The sequence below is a fragment of the Sus scrofa genome, chromosome 10 (assembly GCF_054392235.1).
Source record: "Sus scrofa isolate SSC_HxYL_T2T_F1_AM1 chromosome 10, Sscrofa_HxYL_maternal_Yorkshire_Landrace_v2.0, whole genome shotgun sequence".
NCBI classification, from domain to species: domain Eukaryota; kingdom Metazoa; phylum Chordata; class Mammalia; order Artiodactyla; family Suidae; genus Sus; species Sus scrofa.
In genome coordinates this window covers 53,468,926-53,491,716 of record NC_139392.1, presented here as the reverse complement: position 1 = coordinate 53,491,716, position 22,791 = coordinate 53,468,926, and the positions used below count along the sequence as shown (strand labels likewise).

Below are 22,791 nucleotides of genomic sequence, written 5' to 3'. Positions count from 1 at the left end.
AGCCCCAGTCGAGGTACAGGTTGACAGCCATCATCAACCACCACTAGTGGAAATGAGCAAGCCTAGAGATAATTCCAGTCCCAAGTCCTTTAGTCACTGCCAGCACCCACATCTAGCAAGCTGAGGTCCCTGACCCTGACAAGCAGAGTAAGCTATCTCTAATATGTCTTTCCTGAGTTTCTGACAGAATCCAAAAGGGCATTACAATGATTATTATTTTATGCCACTAATTTTGGGATGCCTTGTTATTTCAGAAGAGCAATTGATACAAAAGATTTAAACCTAGTACATCAAGAATTAGATTAAGTAGAGATATTTAAACCATAATAAGATGGCAGTTGTCAGATTAAATAAAAACCAAGAACCAGCAATACGCTACCTAGGAAACCCACTGTAACTATAAAGACACTAATAGTTTAAAAGTAACAGAATGGAAAAAGTATGTACCATGCAAATATGAATAAAAAGAAAGCTACAGTGTTTTCTGTTTCTTTAAAAAAAATATCAGATAAACTTCAGAACAAAAAGTATTACCAGGACAAAAACAGACATTTCATTAATGATAAAAGGGTTGATTCAACAAGATGAGGTAAGAGTTTGAAATGTGCTTGCCTGCAATAACAAAGCTTCAAAATAAATGAAACAAAAAAAAAATGAAAGACTTGGAAATAGAAATGGATGACTCACAATCATAATTGGAGACTTCAACATTATCTCTCAGTAACTTGACAGAAACAGAAAAATCAGTAAGGCTACAGAAGACTTGAATGGCACTATTATTAAGAGACAATTCTCCATGGGTCTCTTGTAATTACGTATGTTTTGTGAGCAGAGGCATTGACTGCCTTTGGCCAGACTGTCTTTTCAAGGATACTTCTATAGCTGGCGGCACTGGAAGGGAGAAGAAGGGTCAATGAGAAGCAAAAAGCAGGTTTGGTTTCTATCCAATATGACTCTTTCCAGGGTAAAATTAAGTTTGTGTGTAGCCTGTTATAAAAGATTTAAGTGCTCCCAGCTCAATTCCTCAGTTGTGACAGAAACTCACGTATGGACAGTATTTACCTACGACTCTCTGAATGTCCCCCATAAGATATGGAGGACATGGGAAAGAGGCACAAACATCAAAGTCTTAATGTTTGTGATGCTGTGAGTAATAAAGTCCTTTATCTCTGACTCAGGAGACATATGTCTTCTGCCAGCAGGCATCAAACAGTGGCAGATTAACTTGTCAGCTGGCAAAGAGGGGAAAATCTGAGACCCTTCACAGTTTTCAACAACACTGACTAAACTGACACCTACAGAATACTCCAATCAATGTTTTCTTTGAGTTTACATGGAATACTCACCATGACAGACCAAATTCAGGGCCATAAAGCAAGTCTCAGAGAATTGAAGAGGACTTAAATAATACAAATATTTTCTTAGTTACAACAGAATCAAATTATATACCACTAACATATATATATATATATGTATATATATATATATATACCATATATATAATACATATGGAAAACCCTGACATACTTGAAATATTAAACAACCCATTTCTAAATAACCAGTGAGTCAAAGAAAAAACTTACAAGGGAAAAATGTTACTATTCTGAAGAAAATTAAAATGAAAATACACTGTCTCAAAATTCAGGGGAAGCAACTCAAACAGTGATTACTGGGAAATTTTTAGCTTTCAGTTTCATTGTGACACATGAAGAAAGGTCTCAGATCAAGCATTTAAATTCCATCTTAAGAGACAGGGGAAAAAAGATTCAATTAAGTCCAAAATAAGTAGAAGAAAGGAAAAAATAAATATAATAGCAGCAACAAAAGAAATAGAAAATGCACAGAGAGAAAAATTGATGAGGCTCAAATCTGGTTCTTTAAAAGACGATTTAGTAAATTAAAAAAAAAAAATTTATCTCCTGTCATGGGGTAAAAAGAGGATAAGACCCAAGTTCTAATGTCAGAAATAAAAGCGAGGACATCACCATGTATCATACAGATAATAAAAGTATTTTAGAAGAATGTTATATCAATTAAGATGAGACGAAGAAATTAAATGAAAGCAAAAAATCACTAAAACTGACTGAAAAGGAAATTAAAGGAGAGTTCCCTGATGGCCTACTGGTTATGACTTAGCACTTTCACTGCTGCGGCCCAGATTCAATTCCTGTCTGGGACCTGAGATCCTACATCAAGCTGTGGCATGCAAAAGAGAATTAAAAACCTTAATAGAATCACCTACTAAAGAAAAGAAACCCATAACTTAAAAACCTCCCACAAAGAAAATATCAGAACTAGATAGCTTCATTAGTGACATCAATTAAAAATTTAAGAAATAAAAAATACTATTACTACACACACTTAGAAAGTAAAGGTGAATTACACTGATATCAAAATCACCAACACATTATAGGAAAACTACAGACCACTATTCTTCATGAAAATAGATATAAAAATCCGTGCACAAAGTTTTAGCTTGTAGAAAGCAGCAATATATACAAAAGGGATTACATTACATCACTAAATGAGGTTAATCCCAGTAATGAGAGGTGTGGTTAACAATCCAAAATCAATAAACGCTTCCAAGATTTATAAATGCACCCCAAATATATGCAAATTCTATAAATGCTATCAATAAATGCAATGATAAACAGTATTAATAGTATAAAGGAAAAATATATTATCATTCCAAAACACAAAAAGCATTTTATTTATTTTTTTTTAAATTTTATTTATTTTTTTATTTTCCCACTGTACAGCAAGGGGATCAAGTTATCCTTACATGTATACATTACAATTATATTTTTCCCCACCCTTTGTTCTGTTGCAACATGAGTATCTAGACAAAGTTCTCAATGCTATTCAGCAGGATCTACTTGTACATCTATTCTAAATTGTGTCTGATAAGCCCAAGCTCCCGATCCCTCCCACTCCCTCCCTCTCCCATCAGGCAGCCACAAGTCTTTTCTCCAAGTCTATGATTTTCTTTTCTGTGGAGATGTTCATTTGTGCTGGATATTAGATTCTAGTTATAAGTGATAGCATATGGTATTTGTCTTTGTCTTTCTGGCTCATTTCACTCAGTATGAGATTCTCTAGTTCCATCCGTGTTGCTGCAAATGGCATTATGTCATTCTTTTTATGGCTGAGTAGTATTCCATTGTGTATATATACCACCTCTTCCGAATCCAATCATCTGTCGATGGACATTTGGGTGGTTTCCATGTACTGGCTATTGTGAATAGTGCTTCAGTGAACATGCAGGCGCATGTGTCTCTTTTAAGTAGAGTTTTGTCTGGATAGATGCCCAAGAGTGGGATTGTGGGGTCATATGGAAATTCTATGTATAGATTTCTAAGGTATCTCCAAACTGTTCTCCATAGTGGCTGTATCAGTTTACATTCCCACCAACAGTGCAGGAGGGTTCAGTTTTCTCCACACCCCCTCCAGCACTTGTTATTTTTGGACTTATTAATGATGGCCATTCTGACTGGTGTGAGGTGGTATCTCATGGTAGTTTTGATTTGCATTTCTCTTATAATCAAAGATGTTGAGCATTTTTTCATGTGTTTGCTGGCCATCTGTATATCTTCCTTGGAGAAGAGTCTATTCAGGTCTTTGGCCCATTTTTCCAGTGGGGGATTGGCTTTTTTGCTGTTGGGTTGTATAAGTTGCTTATATATTCTAGAGATTAAGCCCTTGTCAGTTGCATCATTTGAAACTATTTTCTCCCATTCTGAAAGTTGTCTTTTTGTTTTCTTTGCTGTGCAAAAGCTTTTCAGTTTGATTAGGTCCCATGGGTTTATTTTTGCTCTAAACTCTATTGCTTTGGGAGACTGACCTGAGAAAATATTCATGATGTTGATGTCAGAGAGGGTTTTGCCTATGTTTTCTTCTAGGAGTTTGATGGTGTCCTGTCTTATATTTAAGTCCTTCAGCCATTTTGAGTTTATTTTTGTGCATGGTGTGAGGGTGTGTTCTAATTTCATTGCTTTGCATGCAGCTGTCCAGGTTTCCCTGCAATGCTTGCTGAATAGACTTTCTTTTTCCCATTTTATGTTCTTGCCTCCCTTGTCAAAGATTAATTGACCATAGGTGTCAGGGTTTATTTCCGGATTCTCTATTCTGTTCCATTGGTCTGTCTGTCTGTTTTGATACCAGTACCACACTGTTTTGATGACCGTGGCTTTGTAGCATTTCTTGAAGTCTGGGAGGGTTATGCCTCCTGCTTGGTTTTTGTTTCTCAGGATTGCTTTGGTGATTCTGGGTCTTTTGTGGTTCCATATAAATGTTTGGATTGTTTGTTCTAGTTCTGTGAAAAATGTCATGGGTAACTTGATAGGGATTGCATTGAATCTGTAGATTGCTTTGGGTCGTATGGCCATTTTTACAATATTGATTTTTCCAGTCCAGGAGCATGGAATATCTTTCCATTTCTTTACATCTTCTTTGATTTCTTTGATTAAAGTTTTATAGTTCTCGGCATATAGGTCCTTTACCTCTTTGGTCAGATGTATTCCGAGGTATTTGATTTTGTGAGGTGCAATTTTAAAAGGTATCGTATTTTTGTATTCCTTTTCTAATATTTCATTGCTGGTATACAGAAATGCAACTGACTTCTGAATGTTAATCTTATATCCTGCTACTTTGCTGAATTTATTAATCAGTTCAAGTAGTTTTTGGGTTGAGTCCTTCGGGTTTTCTATGTATAGTATCATGTATTTTATTTTTTTTAAGAAATTTGTGATGGATTGGTTTTTTAAATTAAAATATAGTTGCCATACAATATTGTGTTAATTTTATGTGTATTTCATAATTTTACACTTGCATACATTATAAAATCATAACCATAAGTCTTGTAACCACCTGCCTCATACAAAGTTATTACTACATATATTTTATATATATATATCTATATATATCTATATCTCTTATGCTGTCTATTACACACCCAAGATTTATTTATTCTATAACTGGAGATTTAATTCCCTTCAGCTATTTCACCCACCTACCTCAACTCCTTTCCTTCTGGCAATCACCTGTTTGTTCTCTGTAACTATAAATCTATTTTTCTTTTGTTTTGTTTTTTGGATTCTATATATAACTACAATATTTGTTCTTCATTGACTTATTTCAGTTAGTATAATACACTCTAGACCCATTCATGTTGTCCTTAATGGCAAATTTCATATTTTTTTATGGCTGTGTTTCTATTGTACATATTTACCACATCTTTATCTGTTTATTGATGGACATTGAGGGTGCTTCCATATCTTGGCTATCGTAAATAATGCTGCAATGAACACTGGACTTCATATATTTTTTTCAAATTAGTTTTTTGGGGCTTTTTGAGGGGTGGTAAATATAAAAAATGAAATAGTATGGTAGTTCTATTTTTAATTTTTTGGAGGAACCTCAAAAATGGTTTCCACTGAGGCTGCAACAATTTATAATCCCACCAACAGTTCTTGAGAGCTTCCTTTTCTCCACATCCTCAGCAGCAGTTATAATTTCTTGTCTTTTGATTAAAGCCATTCTGAAAGGTGTGAGGTGGTATTGCATTCTGTTTTCATTTGAATTTCCCTAATTATTAGTGATGTTGAGCATCCTTCCACGTGTCTACTGGCCATCTGTGTGTCTTCTTTAAAAAATGTCTATTCAAGTCTTCCCCTTTTTTAATTGGGTAATTTTTTTATAGTGAGTTGTATGAGTTCATATACATTTTAGATACTAACTTCTTATCATATATATGATTTACCAAGATCTTCTCCCATTTAATAGGCTGTCTTTCTGTTCTGATGAGAGTTTCCATCTTTGTGCAAAAGCTTTCTCGTCTGCTACAGTCCTATTTATTTGTTTGCTTTTGTTGATCAAGGAGATAGATTCAAAAAATTATTGCTAAAGCTGATGTCAAAGAGCATACTGCCTGATTCCTCTAGGATTTTATGGTTCCCAATCTTACATTTAAGTCTTTAATTCATTTTGAGTTTTTATTTTTAAACATGCTGTGAGAAAACAGTCCAGTTTTCCCAACAATATCTAGTGAGGAGGCTGACTTTTCCCCTAATGTATATTATTACCTACTTTGTCATAGATTAATTGACCATGCCAAGTGTGGTTTTATTTCTGAGCTGTCTATTCTGTTCCAGTGACCTAGGCATCTGTTTTTGTACCAGTGCCATACTGTTTTGATTACTGTAGATTTGTAATATAGTGTGAAATCAGGGAGCATTATAACTCCAGCTTTGTTCTTGTTTTCCAAATTTACTCTGCCTCCTCAGGGTCATTTGTGGTCCCATAAATATTTTATGATTTGTTCTAGTTCTGTGAAAAATGTCATTGGAATTTTTATAGGGATTGCACTGAATCTGTAGATTGCCTTGGGTAGTTTGGCCATTTAAGCAATTTTAATTCTTCTAATCCATGAGTACAATGTATCTTTTCATTTCATTGTATTATCTTCAGTTTTTTGCATAAACATCTTCTGGTTTTCCAAGTATAAACCATTTATCTCCTTGGTTAAATTTATTCATAGTAACTTCGCCCTTTTTAAAGCAACTATAAATAGGATTGTTTTCTTCCCTGATAGTTTGTTATTAATACATAGAAAGACAAAAGATATCTGTATGTTTCCAAATTCATTTATTAGTCCTAATAATTTGTTTGGTGGCATCTTCAGGATTTTCTACATACAGTTTGTCAACAGCAAACAGTAACACTTTTCCTTTTTTTTTTTTTTTTTGGATGACTTTTATTTCTATTTCTTGACTGATTCCAGTGGCTGGGAGTTCCAATATTATGTTGAATAAATGAGACAAAAACAGGCATCCATGTCTGTTTCCTCATCTTAGAGAAAAAGCCTTCAGCTTTTCACCATTCAATATTATGTTGGCTGTAGGTGTGCCATATATAAATGTTATTTTGAGTTATGTTCCCTCTATAGCTACTCTGTTTAGAGTTTTATCATAAATGGATACTGAATTTTGTTAAAAGCTTTTTCTGCATCTACTGATATGCCTATGACTTTTATTCTTCCACTTGTTAATATGGTGCATCAGGAGTTCCTGTCGTGGCGCAGTGGTTAATGAATCTGACTAGGAACCATGAGGTTGAGGGTTCAATCCCTACCCTTGCTCAGTGGGTTAAGGATATGGTGTTGTCGTGAGCTGTGGTGTAGGTCACAGACGTGGCTCGGATCCTGCGTTGCTGTGGCTCTGGCGTAGGCTGGCAGCTACAGCTCCGATTAGACCCCTAGCCCGGGAAACTCCACATGCTGCGGGAGTGGCCCAAGAAATGGCAAAAAAGACAAAAAAATAAAAAATAAAAAAATAAATAAAAATAAAAATATGGTGCATCACATTTGATTGACTTGTACATACTGAACCAGCCTTTACACCCCTGGGATAAATACCAGTTTTTCATGGTGTATGATTATTTTAATGAACTGTTGAATTCAGTTTGCTAATATTCTGTTGAGGATTTTTGCATCTATGTATATACATGATACTGCCCTGTAATTTTCTTTAATTGTCATGCTTTTGTCTGATTTTGGTATCAGGGTGATGCTGGCCATATGAAAAGCTCTGAAAAATTCCTTCTTGCATTTTTTTTTTTGGAATAGTTTAAGAAAAAAAAAGATATTGATTCTTTAAATGTTTGATAGAATATATCTGTGAAGGCATCTAATCCTAGATTTATATTTGTTAGGAGTATTTGATTAGCGATTCAATTTCATTACTGGTGATCAGTCTGTTATTATTTTCTATTTCTTTCTAATTCAAATGGGAGATTGCATATTTTTAAGAATTTATCCATTTCTTGATTGTCCATTTTCTTGGCACACAACTATTTGTAGTAAATGATCCTTTGTATTTCTGTGCTTTCAGTTGTAACTGCTTTTTCTTCATTTCTGATTTTATTAATTGGGGCCTTCTCTCTTTTTGTATTATCAATTTTATCTTTTCAAGGCAGCTTTTAGTTTCATTGATCTTTTCTATTGGTAGTTAATCCCTATTTCATTTATTTCTTCTCTGATTTTTGTGATTTCTTTCCTTCTACTAACTCTGTGTTTTATTTGTTCTTCTATCTCTAGTTCCTTTAGGTATAAGGTTAGGTTGTTTAATGAGATTTTTCTTGTTTCCTGAGGTAGGCTTATATTACCATAAACTTTCCTTGATTTCTAGTCTCATACCACTGTGGTTGGAAAAGATGCCTGAGCCCCACCCCACAGTGAAGATACGAAATCATCCATGCATGATTATACCACCAATATCAGAAATCATGAGAAGAGGTGGGTATAAATGCAGGACACTGGAGATGAACTTGCAATTAAGAGAACAACTTTAAATAATCTCATGTACATATAGACTCATATCAAAACTTCAGAATAACTGCAAACCAAAAGTCTATAATTGATACACAAACCAAGAAAAATCAACTCAAAAACAACACTAAAGATAGTCATCAAACCAGAAGAGGAGAGAACAAGAGAAGAAGGAAAGAAAAAAGAACAACAAAAACAAATCCAAAGCAATTAATAAAACGGCAATAAGAACATACATATCAATAATTACCTTAAATGTTAATGCACTAAACGCCCCAACCAAAAGACAGAGACTGGCTGAATGGATACAAAAACAAGATCCATATATATGCTGTCTTCAAGAGATCCACTTCACTTCTAGGGACACATGCAAATTGAAAGAGAGAGGATGGAAGAAAATATTTCATGTAAACGGGAATCAAAAGAAAGCTGGAGTATCAATACTCATAACAGACAAAATAGACTTTAAAATGAAGAATATTTTAAGGGACAAAGAATGACGTTACATAATGATCAAAGGATCAATCCAAGAAGGAGATATAACAATTTTAAATATCTACACACCCAAGGTAGGTTCACCACAATATATAAGGCAACTGTTAACAACCTTAAAAAGAGAAATCAACCCATAACACAATCATAGTGGGGGACATTAACACCCCACTTACAGCAATGGACAGATCAACTAGACAGAAAATCAGTAAGGAAACACAGGGCCTGAATGATGCATTAAACCAGAGGGACTTAATAGATATTTATAGGACATTCCATCCAAAAGCAACAGAATACACATTCTTCTCAAGTGCACATGGAACATTCTCTAAGACTGATCACATCCTGGGCTACAAATCCAACCTTGGTAACTTTAAGAAAATTGAAATCATATCAAGCATCTTTTCTGACCACAACGCTATACGAATGGAAATCAACAAGAAAAAATCTGCAAAAAACACAAACACGTGGAGACTAAAAAACATGCTACTAAACAACAAATGGATCACTGAAAAAAATCAAAGAGGAAATTTAAAAATACCTAGAAGCAAATGACAACGAAGATACGACACTCCAAAACCTATGGGATGCAGCAAAAGCCGTTCAAAGAGGAAAGTTTATAGCAATACAAGCCCACCTCAAGGAAACAAGAAAAAGCTCAAATAAACAAGCTAACTTTACATCTAAAGCAGCTCGAGAGAGAAGAACAGACAGGACCTAAAGTTAGTAGAAGGAAGAAATCATAAAGATCAGAGCAGAAATCAATGAAATAGAAACAAAGAAAACCATAGAAAAGACCAGTGAGGAGTTCCTGCCGTGGCTCAGTGGTTAATGAATCTGACTAGGAACCATGAGGTTGCGGGTTTGATCCCTGCCCTTGCTCAGTGGGTTAAGGATCCAGCGTTGCTGTGAGCTGTGGTGTAGGTTGCAGATGTGGCTCGGATCCCGCGTTGCTGTGGCTCTGGTGTAGGCCGGTGGCTACAGCTCCGATTTGACCCCTAGCCTGGGAAACTCCATATGCTGCAGGAGCGGCTCAAGAAAAGGCAAAAAGACAAAAAAAGAGAAAAAAAATCAATGAAACAAAAAGCTGGTTCTTTGAAAAGCTCAACAAAATTGATAAATACTTAGATAGACTCCTCAAGAAAAAAAGAGAGAGGACTCAAATCAATAAAATTACACATGAAAAAGAAGTAACAAAGGACAGCACAGAAATACAAAGGATCATAAGAGACTACTATATGCAACTATACACCAATAAAATGGAAAACCTAGAAGAAATGGACAAATTCTTAGAAAAGTACAATCTTCCAAGACTAAACCAAGACGAAATAGAAAAGATGAATGGACCAATCAGAAGAACTGAAATTAAAACTGTGATTAAAAAACTTCCAGCAAACCAAAGTCCAGGACCAGATGGCTTCACAGGAGAATTCTATCAAACATTTAGAGAAGAGCTAACACCTCTCCTTCTGAAACTATTTTTTAAAATTGCAGAGGAAGGGATACTCCCAAACTCATTCTATGAGGCCACCATCACCCTGATACCAAGAGCAGACATAGATACCACAAAAAAAGAAAATCACAAGCCAATTTCACTGATGAACACAGATGCAAAAATCCTCAACAAAATACTAGCAAACTGCATCCAACAATATATTAAAAGGATTGTACATCATGATCAAGTGGGATTTATCCCAGGGATGCAAGGGTTCTTCAATATCCGCAAATCCATCAGTGTGATACACCACATTAACAAAATGAAGAATAAAAACCATATGATCCTCTCAATAGATGCAGAAAAAGCCTTTGACAAAATCCAACACCCATTCCTGATAAAAACTGTTCAGAAAGTGGGCATAGCAGGAAGCTGTCTCAACATGATAAAGGCCATATATGACAAACCCACAGTGAACATCATTCTCAATGGTGAAAAGCTGAAAGAATTCCCACTGAGATCAAAAACAAGACAAGGATGTCCCCTCTTGCCACTACTCTTCAACATAGTTTTGGATGTCCTAGCCACAGCAATGAGAGAAGTAAAAGAAATAAAAGAAATCCAAACTGGAAGGGAAGGAGTAAAACTATCACTATTTGCAGATGACATGATATTATACCTAGAGAATCCTAAAGACTCTACCAAAAAATTGTTAGAGCTCATCCATGAATTTGGCAAAGTCGCAGGATACAAAATTAATACACAGAAATCGACGGCATTGCTATACACTAACAATGAAAGAGCAAAGAGAGAAATTAGGGAAGCAATCCCATTTACCATCACATCCAAAAGAATAAAATAACTAGGAGTAAACCTACCTAAAGAGACAAAAGACCTGTACTCTGAAAACTATAAGATGCTGATGAAAGAAATCAAAGATGACACAAATAGATGGAAAGATATACGATGATTGTGGATTGGAAGAGTTAATATTATCAAAATGACTATACTACCCAAGGCAATATACAAATTCAATGCAATCCCTATTAAATTACCAAGGACATTTTTCACAGAACTCAAACAAAATATTTTGAAGTTTGTTTGGAAGCACAAAAGACCCAGAATAGCCAAAGACATCCTAAAAAAGAAAAATGGAGCCAGAGGAATCAAGCTCCCTCACTTCAGACTAGACTACAAAGCAACAGTCATTAAAACTGTATGCTACTTGGCACAAAGACAGAAATAGAGATCATTGGAACAGGATAGAAAGCCCAGAATTAAACCCACGCACCTACAGCCAACTAATCTATGACAAAGGAGGCAAGAATACACAATGGAGAAAGGACAGCTTGTTCAATAAGTGATGCTGGGAAAACTGGACAGCCACATGGAAAAGAATGAACACTCCCTAACACCATACACAAAAATAAACTCAAAATGGATTAAAGACCTAGATATAAGACCAGACACTATAAAACTCTTAGAGGAAAACATAGGCCAAACACTCTGACATAAACGACAGCAACTCAGATCCATCTCTTAGAGTAATGACAATAAAAACAAAAATAAACAAATGGGACCTAATCAAACTTAAAAAGTTTCTGCACAGCAAAGGAACCCGAAACAAAACGAAAAGCCAACCCACAGAATGGGAGAACATCTTTGCAAGGGAATCAACTGACATGGGATTAATCTCCAAAATTTATAAACACCTTCTGCAGCTCCATGCCAAAAAAACAAACAACCCCATCAAAAAATGGGCAGAAGATCTAAAAAGACAGTTCTCCAAAGAAGACATACAGATGGCCAAAAAACACATGAAACGATGCTCAACATCACTCATTATTAGAGAAATGCAAATCAAAACCACTATGAGGTACCACCTTACACCAGCCAGAATGGCCATCATCAAAAAGTCTACAAACAATAAGTGCTGGAGAGAGTGTGAAGAAAAAGGAACCCTAGCACACTGTTGGTGGGATTGTAAATTGGTACAGCCACTGGGGAAAACAGTATGGAGATTTCTCAGAAAACTAAAAATAGAATTACCATTTGATCCAGCAATCCCACTCCTGGGCATCTATCTAGAGAAAACCATGACTCGCAAAGACACATGTTCTCCGATGTTCACTTCGGCACTATTTGCAATAGCCAAGACATGGAAACAACCTAAATGTCCATCGACAGAGGAGTGAATCAAGAAGACATGGTTACATATACACAATGGAATATTACTCAGCCATTAAAAAGAACGAAATACCAGCATTTTTAGCAACATGGATAGACCTAGAAATTATCATGCTAAGTGAAGTCAGCCATACAATGAGACACCAACATCAAATGCTTTCATTGACATGTGGAATCTGAAAAAAGGCCAGACTGAACTTCTTTGCAGAACAGATGCTGACTCATAGACACTGAAAAACTTATGGTCTCCAGAGGAGACAGTTTGGGGGTGGGGGGGATGTGCTTGGGTTGTGGGATGGAAATCCTGTGAAATTAGATCGTTATGATGATTATACAATTACAGATGTGATAAATTCATTTGAGTAATAATAACTAACTAAATAAATAAATACTGCTACTACAGCTTGTGTTTCATTTCCATTTGTGCAGAACCACTTTTGCCATTGCCTCTCACTTTCATTCTGCGTATGTCTAGATCTGAAGCATATCTTATAAACAACACATATGCAAGGTCTTGTTTTTATGTCCATTCCGCCACTCTGTCTTTTATTGCAGCATTTATTCATTCACATTTAAAATAATTATTAAAAAGTACATTCTGTTCATTGTTTTCAAGTTGTTTTTGTTGTTTGTTTTAATCCCTTTTTCTTTTGCTCTTTTCCCTTGTGGTTTGATGTCCATCTTTAGTGTTACATTTGTGAGCATATTATAGATTTTCAGTTTGTGGTTATCATGAAGTATAGGTATACATATATACATATATATTCTCTTTATATACATATATAAATTCTCTTTACATATATATATAAAATTCTCTGAAGTTCAAACACATTCTAACAACTCTGCATTTTTACTCCCCTCCCCTCATTTAATGTTTAATTTTGTTTTTATGGCTGTACCAGTAGTATATGAAGTTCCCAGGTTAGGAGCAGAATTGGAACTGCAGCTGAAACCTACACCTCAGCCATGCGAACATCAGATCTGAGCTGCATCCACAACCTATGCCGCACCTTGCAAAAATGCTGGATCCTTAACCCACTGAGTGAGGCCAGGGTCGAATCCACATCCTCAAGGAGACTATGTCGGGTCCTTAACCTACTAAGCCACTACAGGAACTCCCCAATTAATCTTTTGACATCATATTTTATATCTATTTATTTTGTGTATCCTTTAACTACTTATGGTGGACGTCGATAATTTTATTATGTTTGTCTTTTAAACTTCCTACTAGTTTTATGAGTGGTTAGTCTATTACCTTTACTGTATATGCACCCTTACCAATAAGATTTTTCCTTTTGTACAGAATATTCTACCTAATATGGCAGAATACACATTTTTCTCAAATGCACATGGAACGTTCTCCAGCACGAACCACATGTTAGGCTACAAAACAAGTCAATAAATTTAAAAAGCCTGAAATCATACAAAGTATTTTTTCTGACCAAAATCAAATGAAACTAGAAAACAAATAAAAGAAAATGTGAAAAGTCCACAAATATGAGGAAATTAAACAACACATTATTAAATAACCAATAGTTCAAAGAAGACATCAGAAGGGAAAGTAGAAAATATCCCGGGAGGAGTTCCCATTGTAGCTCAGCAGAAACAAATCTGACTAGTATCTATGAGGATGCAGGTTTGATCCCTGGCCTCACTCAGTGGGTGAAGGATCCAGTGTTGCTGTGACCTGTGGTGTAGGTTGCAGATGCAGCTTAGATCTGGCATCGCCGTGGCTGTGGTGTAGGCTGGTAGCTCTAGCCTGGGAACCTCCATATGCTGCCAATGCAGCCCTAAAAAGACAAAAGGAAAAAAAAAGAAAAATCTTGAGAGAAATGAAAATGAAAACAAAATTTATGAAAACTTACAGGATGCAATGAAAGATATGGTAAGAGTGAATTTATAGTTATAAACGTTTACATTAAGAAAAAGGCCAATCTTTAACAACCTAAGTTTAAACCTTAAGAAACTAGAAAAAAAACCACAAAAGATTAAGAAACAAAAAGAAGAAACTAACTCTGTTACCAGGAGGAAACTACAAATGTTAGAATAGAAACAAACAAAATAGAGTAGAAAAATCAATAAAAAATCGAGTTCTTTGAAAAGAACACAGAACAAAAATTCACAAACTTTTACCCTGATTGAATAAGGACAAGACTCAAGTACTGTAATCAAAATGAAAGAACATTTTACAGAAACAAAAAAGATCACAAGAGAATACTCTGAACAACTGTATACCAACAAACTGGATTATATAGATGAAATGGAGAAATGTCTAGAAAAACTTTTAACCTACCAGGACTGAATCATAAAGAAATAAAAAATCTAAACAGATTGTTAACTAATAGGTAGATTGAATAATCAAAAAACTCCCAACAAAGAAAAGCCGAGGACTAGATGGCACCCAGTGAGAATTCCACCAAACATTTAAAAAAGAATTAACACCACTCCTTTTCAATCATTTCCAAAAAATTGAAGCAGAGGGAATACTTACTAAATCATGTTGAGGACCACTATTAACCTGATACCAAATCCAGATATATGCTATAAGAAAAGTATAGAGCAACATCTCTGATGAATTGATACAAAGATCAACAAAATACTAGCACACCAAACTCAACTACACATTAAAAAGTTTATACACCATGACTAAGTGAGATTTATTCCTGAAATGCAAAGATGGTTCGCTGTATAAAACTCAATCTATAAATAAACCATAAAAACAGAATGAAAGAAAACACAGCATTGTGAACAGACGGGGAAAATTATTTGACAAAAACAAAATTCAGTACTTGTTCAGGATAAAAACACTTAATTAGAAATAAAGGTAACTTTCTCACATAATAAAGGCCAGGTGTGAAAAGCCTACAACTAAGATCATATTCAATGATAAAAAACTGAAAGCTTTTCCTCTAAACATCAGTAACAAGGCAAGGATATCTTGTCGCCTCTTCTACTAACACAGTAGTGAAAGTTCTAGCCAGGGCAATTAGGTAAGACAAAGAAATAAAAAAATATCCAAACTTGTAAGGAAGAAGTAAAATTATCTCTTCCCATAAGTAATACGTTCTTATATATAAAAAAACCTAAAAATTCCACCAAAAAAAACACAAACAAACAAAAAAGCCTGTTAGAACTAATACATGAATTCTGCAAAGTGGCAGGATAGAAAGTCAACACACAAAAATGTTTCTATATGCAAACAATAATCACCCAAAAAGAAATTAAGAAAACAATTTCATTAACATTAAAATAAAAAGAATAAAACACTTGGGAATAAACTTAACTGAGAACAATAAAATGTACAATCTGAAAACTATTAAAACAGTGCTGAAAGAAATTAGATACCAATAAAGGCATCCCAAATTCACAGACTGGAAAACTTAATGTTACCGTCAACATTATCCAAAGCAATCTACAAATTCAATGTTAATTCCTATCAAAATTCTCACGATGCTTTCTGTAGAAATAGATCTACCCTAAAATTCAAATTAGACCTTCAGAGGTCTCCAAATAGCCAACACAATCTTGAAAATGAAGAACCAAATTGGAGATCTCCCCCTACCTGATTCCAAGCTTACTATAACTCTGCAATAATCAAACATGGTGGTACTGGCATAAAGGCAAAAATACAGAGCAATGGAATAGAACAGAGTTCAGAGATAAACCCTTACATATGGGATCAAATGATTTTCAACAGAAGTGCAAAATTTCTCTGATGGGAAAAGACAGTCTTCTTCATCAAATGGTGTTAGGAAAACTATACATTCACATGCAAAAGAATAAGGTTGGAAACTCTTAACCTAGACCATATACAAAAATTAACTTGGAGTAGAACAAAGTTCTAAATATAAGACCTAAAACTATGAAACTCTTAGGACAAAACATAGGGGGAAAACTTCATGAAATTAGATTTATCAATGATTTTTTTGAATATGACACCAAAAAAGCAAAGGCAAACAAAGAAAAAACAAATAATCTTGACTTCATAAAAATTTCAAACTTCTGTGCACCAAAGGATGCTATCAACATAGTGAAAAGTCATCCTACAGAACAGGAGAAAATATGTGCAAGTCATATATCTGGTAAGGACCTAATAATGAGAACATAGAAGGAATTCCTATAACTCAATAACGATAACAAAATAACCTGGTTAAAAAGAAAGCGAAGAACGTGAATAGACATTTCTCTAAAGAAGATTTGTAAGTGGCCAATAAGCACCTGAAGTGGTACTCAACGTCACTAATCATTAAGGAAATGGAAATTAAAACTGCAATAAGAAACTACTTTACACCCAATAGGATGGCTAATATTAAAAAACAAACAAACTAAAGACAGTAAGTGCTGGGAAGGTTTTGGACAAAGTAGAAACCTCATTCACGCCTGGTAGGAATGAAAAATGTCCCAATCACTATGGAAAACAATATGGTGGCACCTCAAAAAAATTATACAGAGTATTACTACATGTAATTCCATTTCTGGGCATATGTCCAAAAGAACTGAAACCACAGACTCACACAGACATCTGTACACCCACATCCTTAACAGCATTAATTCTCAAAAGCCAAAAGGTGGAAACACCCGAAGTACCTTTTGAAGATGAGTGGATAAATACAGGTGTTACATACATACAATGGAATATTACTCAGCCTTAAAAAGAAAGAAAATTCTAACACATGCCACAACATGGATGAATTGTGAAGACATTATGCTGAGTGAAAAAAGCCAGTCACAAAAGGATAAACGCTGTATGATTTCTCTTATATGAGAAACTTAGTCAAATTCATAGAGACAGAAAGCAGAATGGTGGTTACCTAGAGCTGGGGAACATGGAGGTCTTGTTCAGTGGGCAGAGTTTCGGTTTTATAAGAGGAAAACAATTCTGAGGATAAATGGTGATGGTGGTTGCAGGACAAGGTGAATGTATTTATGCAATTGAACTGTACACTTAAACATAATTAAAACGATAAATTTTATGTGTATATTTTATCACTATTTAAAAAATGAAAATTCAAAAATTCAACATTCTTTTATCACAAAACTTTCAATAAGTTATAAACAGAGGGAAATTCCCTCAACTTTATAAAGCGTACTTATGAAAAACCCACTACTAAAGTCATGCTTACTGGTGAAAGGCTGAAGACCCCCTAAGACCAGGAAACAGGCGAGTTGCCCACTGTTTCACATGTATGTATTCGACATTGTAGTAAAGTTTTAGCCAGTTCAGTTAAGCAAGGAAAAAAAACGTTAAAGGCATACAGATGGGGAAATAAATACTACAACATGCCTATCTATGAGCAAAATCCTAAAGCATCTATGTAAAGTATAGAAAGGTCCCAGGATACTAAGTCAATTTAAAAAGTGTATTTCTATAAACTGGCCACGAAAGATTAGGAAATGAAACAAATAACAAGCATCCAAAAACGTAAAATAGTTAGATACAATTTAACAAAATATATGCAAGAAATTTATATTACAAACTACAAAACACTGATCAGAAGAGTTAAATATTTAAATAAATGGACAGTTGTAGTATGCTTATGAACTGGAACACTCAGTATTTGTAAGACGTCAATTCTCTCCAAATTGATCTATAGATTCCAGTTAAAATCCTTTCAAGCCTTTTAAAAGAAACTGATGGTAAATATGACTGGAATAACTGAATATCAATTTAGAAGAAAACAAACCTCTACCCTTACTTCGTAGCTATATTAAAAAGTTAACTCAAAACAGATCAGTTATCTGAATGTAAAAGCTAACACTATAAAACTTTTAGAAGAAAACATAGAAGACCTTTATTAACTTGGTATACGCAAAAATTTCTTTACACACAAAAAGTCTGAATCATAAGAAAGAAAAGTGACAAATACAGATTTCAACACAATTTAAAACTCATGAACTTCAAAGTATGCTATTAGGAAAGTCAGAAGGCAAACTGCAAATGGAATGACGGTTTTCTCTAGGGAAAGACAAAGGAAGAGTATCTGGAGTATTTTAAAAAGCAGGCTAACACATTAAGAATGCTAATTTTTTTAATGAGGAAAGCATTTGAATAGACACTTCACAACAGAAAATATAACTATATGAAACGTTTCTTTGACATCAAATCATCAGGAAAAATCTTTTTTTTTTTTTTTTTTTAATTTTTGGTCTTTTTGCCTTTTCTTGAGCCATTTCCACAGCATATGGAGGTTCCCAGGCTAGGGGTTGAAACGGAGCTGTAGCCACCGGCCTATGCCAGAGCCACAGCAACACGGGATCCGAGCCGCATATGTGACCTACACCAAAGCTCATAGCAGATCCTTAACCCACTGAGCAAGGCCAGGGATCGAACCCGCAACCTCATGGTTCCTAGTCGGATTCGTTAACCGCTGCGCCACAATGGGAACTCCAGGAAAATTCATATTAAAACCACAAAAGGAGACTACTCTACAACCATGAGAATGACCAAAACAAAAATAGACTAACAGTAATAAGCATTGGTGAGTATTTGGAGCTATCATACATTGAGAACACCAATGTACATATATCGATGGTGAAAATTCTTATAAAATTAAGCCATTTGGCAAGTCCTTATAAAATTAGGCATATACTTATTACACAATCCAGCAAATCCAATCCTAAGTATTTATCCAAGAGAAATAAAAACATGTGACTACACAGAACTTGTACAAGTATGTTGAGAGCAATTTCTTTCTTTTTTTTTTTTTTTTTGTCTTTTTGCTATTTCTTTGGGCCGCTCCCACGGCATATGGAGGTTCCCAGGCTAGGGGTTGAATCGGAGCTGCAGCCACCGGCCTACGCCAGAGCCACAGCAACGCGGGATCCGAGCCGCGTCTGCAACCTACACCACAGCTCACGGCAACGCCGGATTGTTAACCCACTGAGCAAGGGCAGGGACCGAACCCGCAACCTCATGGTTCCTAGTCGGATTCGTTAACCACTGCGCCACGACGGGAACTCCGAGAGCAATTTATTTCTAACAGCCCCAAATTACAAACAATCTAAATCATTATCAACAGATAAATGGATATCAATCCAAGGGACTATACTCCTCAATAATAAAAAGGAATCAACTACTCAGATAAGTTACAATATTGATAAATTTCAACATTATGGTGAATGAAAGAAGTCAGACAAAACAGTATATACTATAAGACTCTGTCAATATGAAATTATAGAAGAGAAAAAGCTAATCTATTGTGACAATACAGATTAGCAGTTGACTAAGACCAGGATTGAGAGAGTGACTGACTGTAAAGGGCAACAGAACATTCTGTGATGACAGAAGTGTTTCATTTCTTGATTGCAATGATGGTTACAAGGATATACACATTAAAACTATCTAAATGTACACTTTAAAAGGACAAATTTTATTCTATGTAAAAATCTGCCTCAAGAAGTTGATTTTAAAAGATACTGTTACAACCACAATAATGTAATTATAATTATATGTGATAAAAGGTAACAAAGAAACATTAAAAGGAAAAATCCACCCAGATTCCACTATATCCTAACAAAGCTTTTTTGTGTCCCCTTCTGATCTTAGTGAATGCATACACACACACACACACACACACATACTCTGCACAGCTGTTATCTTTTTGTACAATTTTGCATCCAACTTTTTTACATATTTACGTTACACACAGTTTTCACATTATCTCATAGGCTATACAAAATGACAACATAATATTTCATCAAGTAGATGTGCTATAATTTGGTTATTCACTAATGCCTAGACATTCGGGTTCCTTCTCCTTCTTTCCAATCATAGACATTATTATAATGAACATCATGTATTAAGGTTCTTTCTTAATTTGAATATTGCTTGGAATAAACTTTCAGGAACTATTTTTTTTTTCCTTTTCTTTTCCATTTTAGAAGTTGTAGGAGAATGCTAGGGCTGCTGTAAAAAAGTACCTGCCATAAATCGAGTGGCTTAAAAATCACAATAATTTATCATCTCACACTTCTGGATGCGAAAGGTCTAAGATCAAAGTATCATCAGGATTTGCTCCTTCTGAGACTGAGGAAGAATCCGTTTCTTGCCTCTCCCCTGGCTTCTGGTGGTTTCCTGGCAATCTTTAGCATTCCTTGGCTCACAGCAGTATCACCCCAATCTCTAGCTTCCCCTTCACATAGCATTCTCCCTGTGTGCCTGTCTCTGTGTCCAAATTTTCCCTTTGTATGAGGACACTAGTCATGATGGATTAGGGGCCCACCCTATGCCAGATGACCTCATCTTAACTAATTACATCTGCAATGATCCTACGAACAAACAAGGTCACATTCTAAGGTACTGGGACTTAGGACTTTAACACATGAATTTAGGGGGAACACAATTCAACCCAAAACAAAATTTATACTCATTATTAAAACTCAAAAAGCAGCAAAACATATCCTGAAAAAGTGAAGGACCTTATCAGTCTCTATCAAGCCTTTCAAGAGAAGTAGTCACTATTAGCACCTTAATATTTCTAACATTTGGAGAACACCCTGGCCTACCGTATAACAGGATTTGGAGCTGCTGATGCACCACAGACTAGATCTAGTATGACAATTTTTATTCACCATAAATGGTAGAGAGGTAGTCTTTGAATACCCAAACATTTAAACTTTTTTTTTTTTTTTCTCTTCTCACTTGTAAGGTCTCTGGAGGGTCCCTGGGGCATCTCAGAATCATAGAATCAGAGATTCCAAAGCTAAAATGACAGGGACAGTCTGGCTTCATTTCAGCTGGTAGCACAATATCTTCTGGATGTATTTAGAGTCAATTTACATCCAAAAAGGTCTGCTACTTACTAGCTAGTAAATAACTTCTCTAAATCAGAGTTTTCTCATCTGTAAAATAGGATAATAATGCCCACTTTCATGGCATTGTAATACTTAGTGAGATAAGGCAACCAGGGCACACGCCAAGCACTCAGTGAACAGTAACACTATTCATTTTAAAAATTAAGAAATTTAAATTGTGATTTAAAAAATAATACAAAATTCACCATCTTAATAATTTTTAAGTGTTGAGTTCTGTAATGTTAAGTATATTCACATTGTTGTGTAACAGATTTCCAGACCTTTTCTTCTTGCAAAACGGAAACTCTATGCCCTTTAAACAAAGCCCCCCACTCCCTCCGCCCCTGTAGTTTCTATGAAATTGACTATTTTAGATACTTTAAGTGGAATCATATAGTATTTGTTATCCCCTTTCTAAGATATGGAAATGAGAGTATGTGATTCATAAAAGGTCCCATAGCAGAGCCAGAACAGATTTGGATTCTCTGATTCTTAAAAGAGTGACTCACTTGAGGTCAATTTTTAGTTCCAGCTGAACTATGAAAGCCTTCTGATAGCCAGAATTTTTGTAAGTACTGCCATGTCTACCATAGAGTAAAGGACTATTTAAACCACAAAGCTTTTAAAAGATCTGGAAATCAAGATTTATGGATTTAAATATGCTTGGTTCTTTTGCCATCCTGCTAATTTATAGAAACTCAAATGCTGTCAATATTAAACAGAACCAGATCTGATAGGAACAATGGTCAAACTAAAACAAAGCATACAATCTCTTGGTCAAAAAGAATAAGCCAGTTATAGTTAGCAGTTTACAATGCCTGGATCCGAGAAGGGATGTCAGCCCCCTAAAGAAATTCACATGTAGTCTGGGAAACAACTGAACTTTAAAACAGATGTAGAGATGCTGCGGCCACATGTTAGTACAGACATTTGCATGGCCCCTCACTAGCGGCTGTTCATTAAGAAATGCCCCCCACTATAGACATTACTGTTTAAATCTGCTTTTCATGGGAATTTATCCCTAAACAGCCCAGGGGCACTATACAGGCAATTTAGATTGAAATGCAGTGAGCCTATGTCTTAGAAATAGATAGTTTATCTGAAATGCATGCTAAAAATTCCATTCACTCCAGACTAAGGCTGGGGCACAATAAGAGAACTGGGGGTGTGTATAGAATAAGAGTTAGAGAAGGGGATCTGGTCAATGTTCTATTTACTAAGCCAACTCAATTAAAGTTATAGTTTAATGGAAAAGCCAACATGATCATAAAACAAAAATAAAACAAAATAAACAGAAAACATAAAACAGGTCATCCGGAGAACATCACTAAACATCTCAAACATCCTGTTCCTAATTGGCAATAAATGTCTTGATCTGGCCTATTTGAGCAGTGGCAACTTACTCAAAAACAATCTGATATGATTTAGAGTTATAATAAGCAGAACGCCATCTAAATGAAATGAAAAACAGAAAAACCTAGCCAAGAACACAAATGGTATCTCATTTTTGCCCCTTCAGTGGAAGCAAATTTTCAATCTGTGAAGTTTAATAATAAGTTCA

General features: G+C 35.2%; 1 protein-coding gene across 28 annotated transcripts in view; it reads right to left on the bottom strand.

Annotated features, from left to right (window-relative positions):
• FANCC (FA complementation group C) overlaps positions 1-22,791 on the bottom strand; it is a 264,288-nt gene that overhangs the window by 130,585 nt on the left and 110,912 nt on the right. The gene's annotated exons all lie outside the window — the stretch shown is intronic.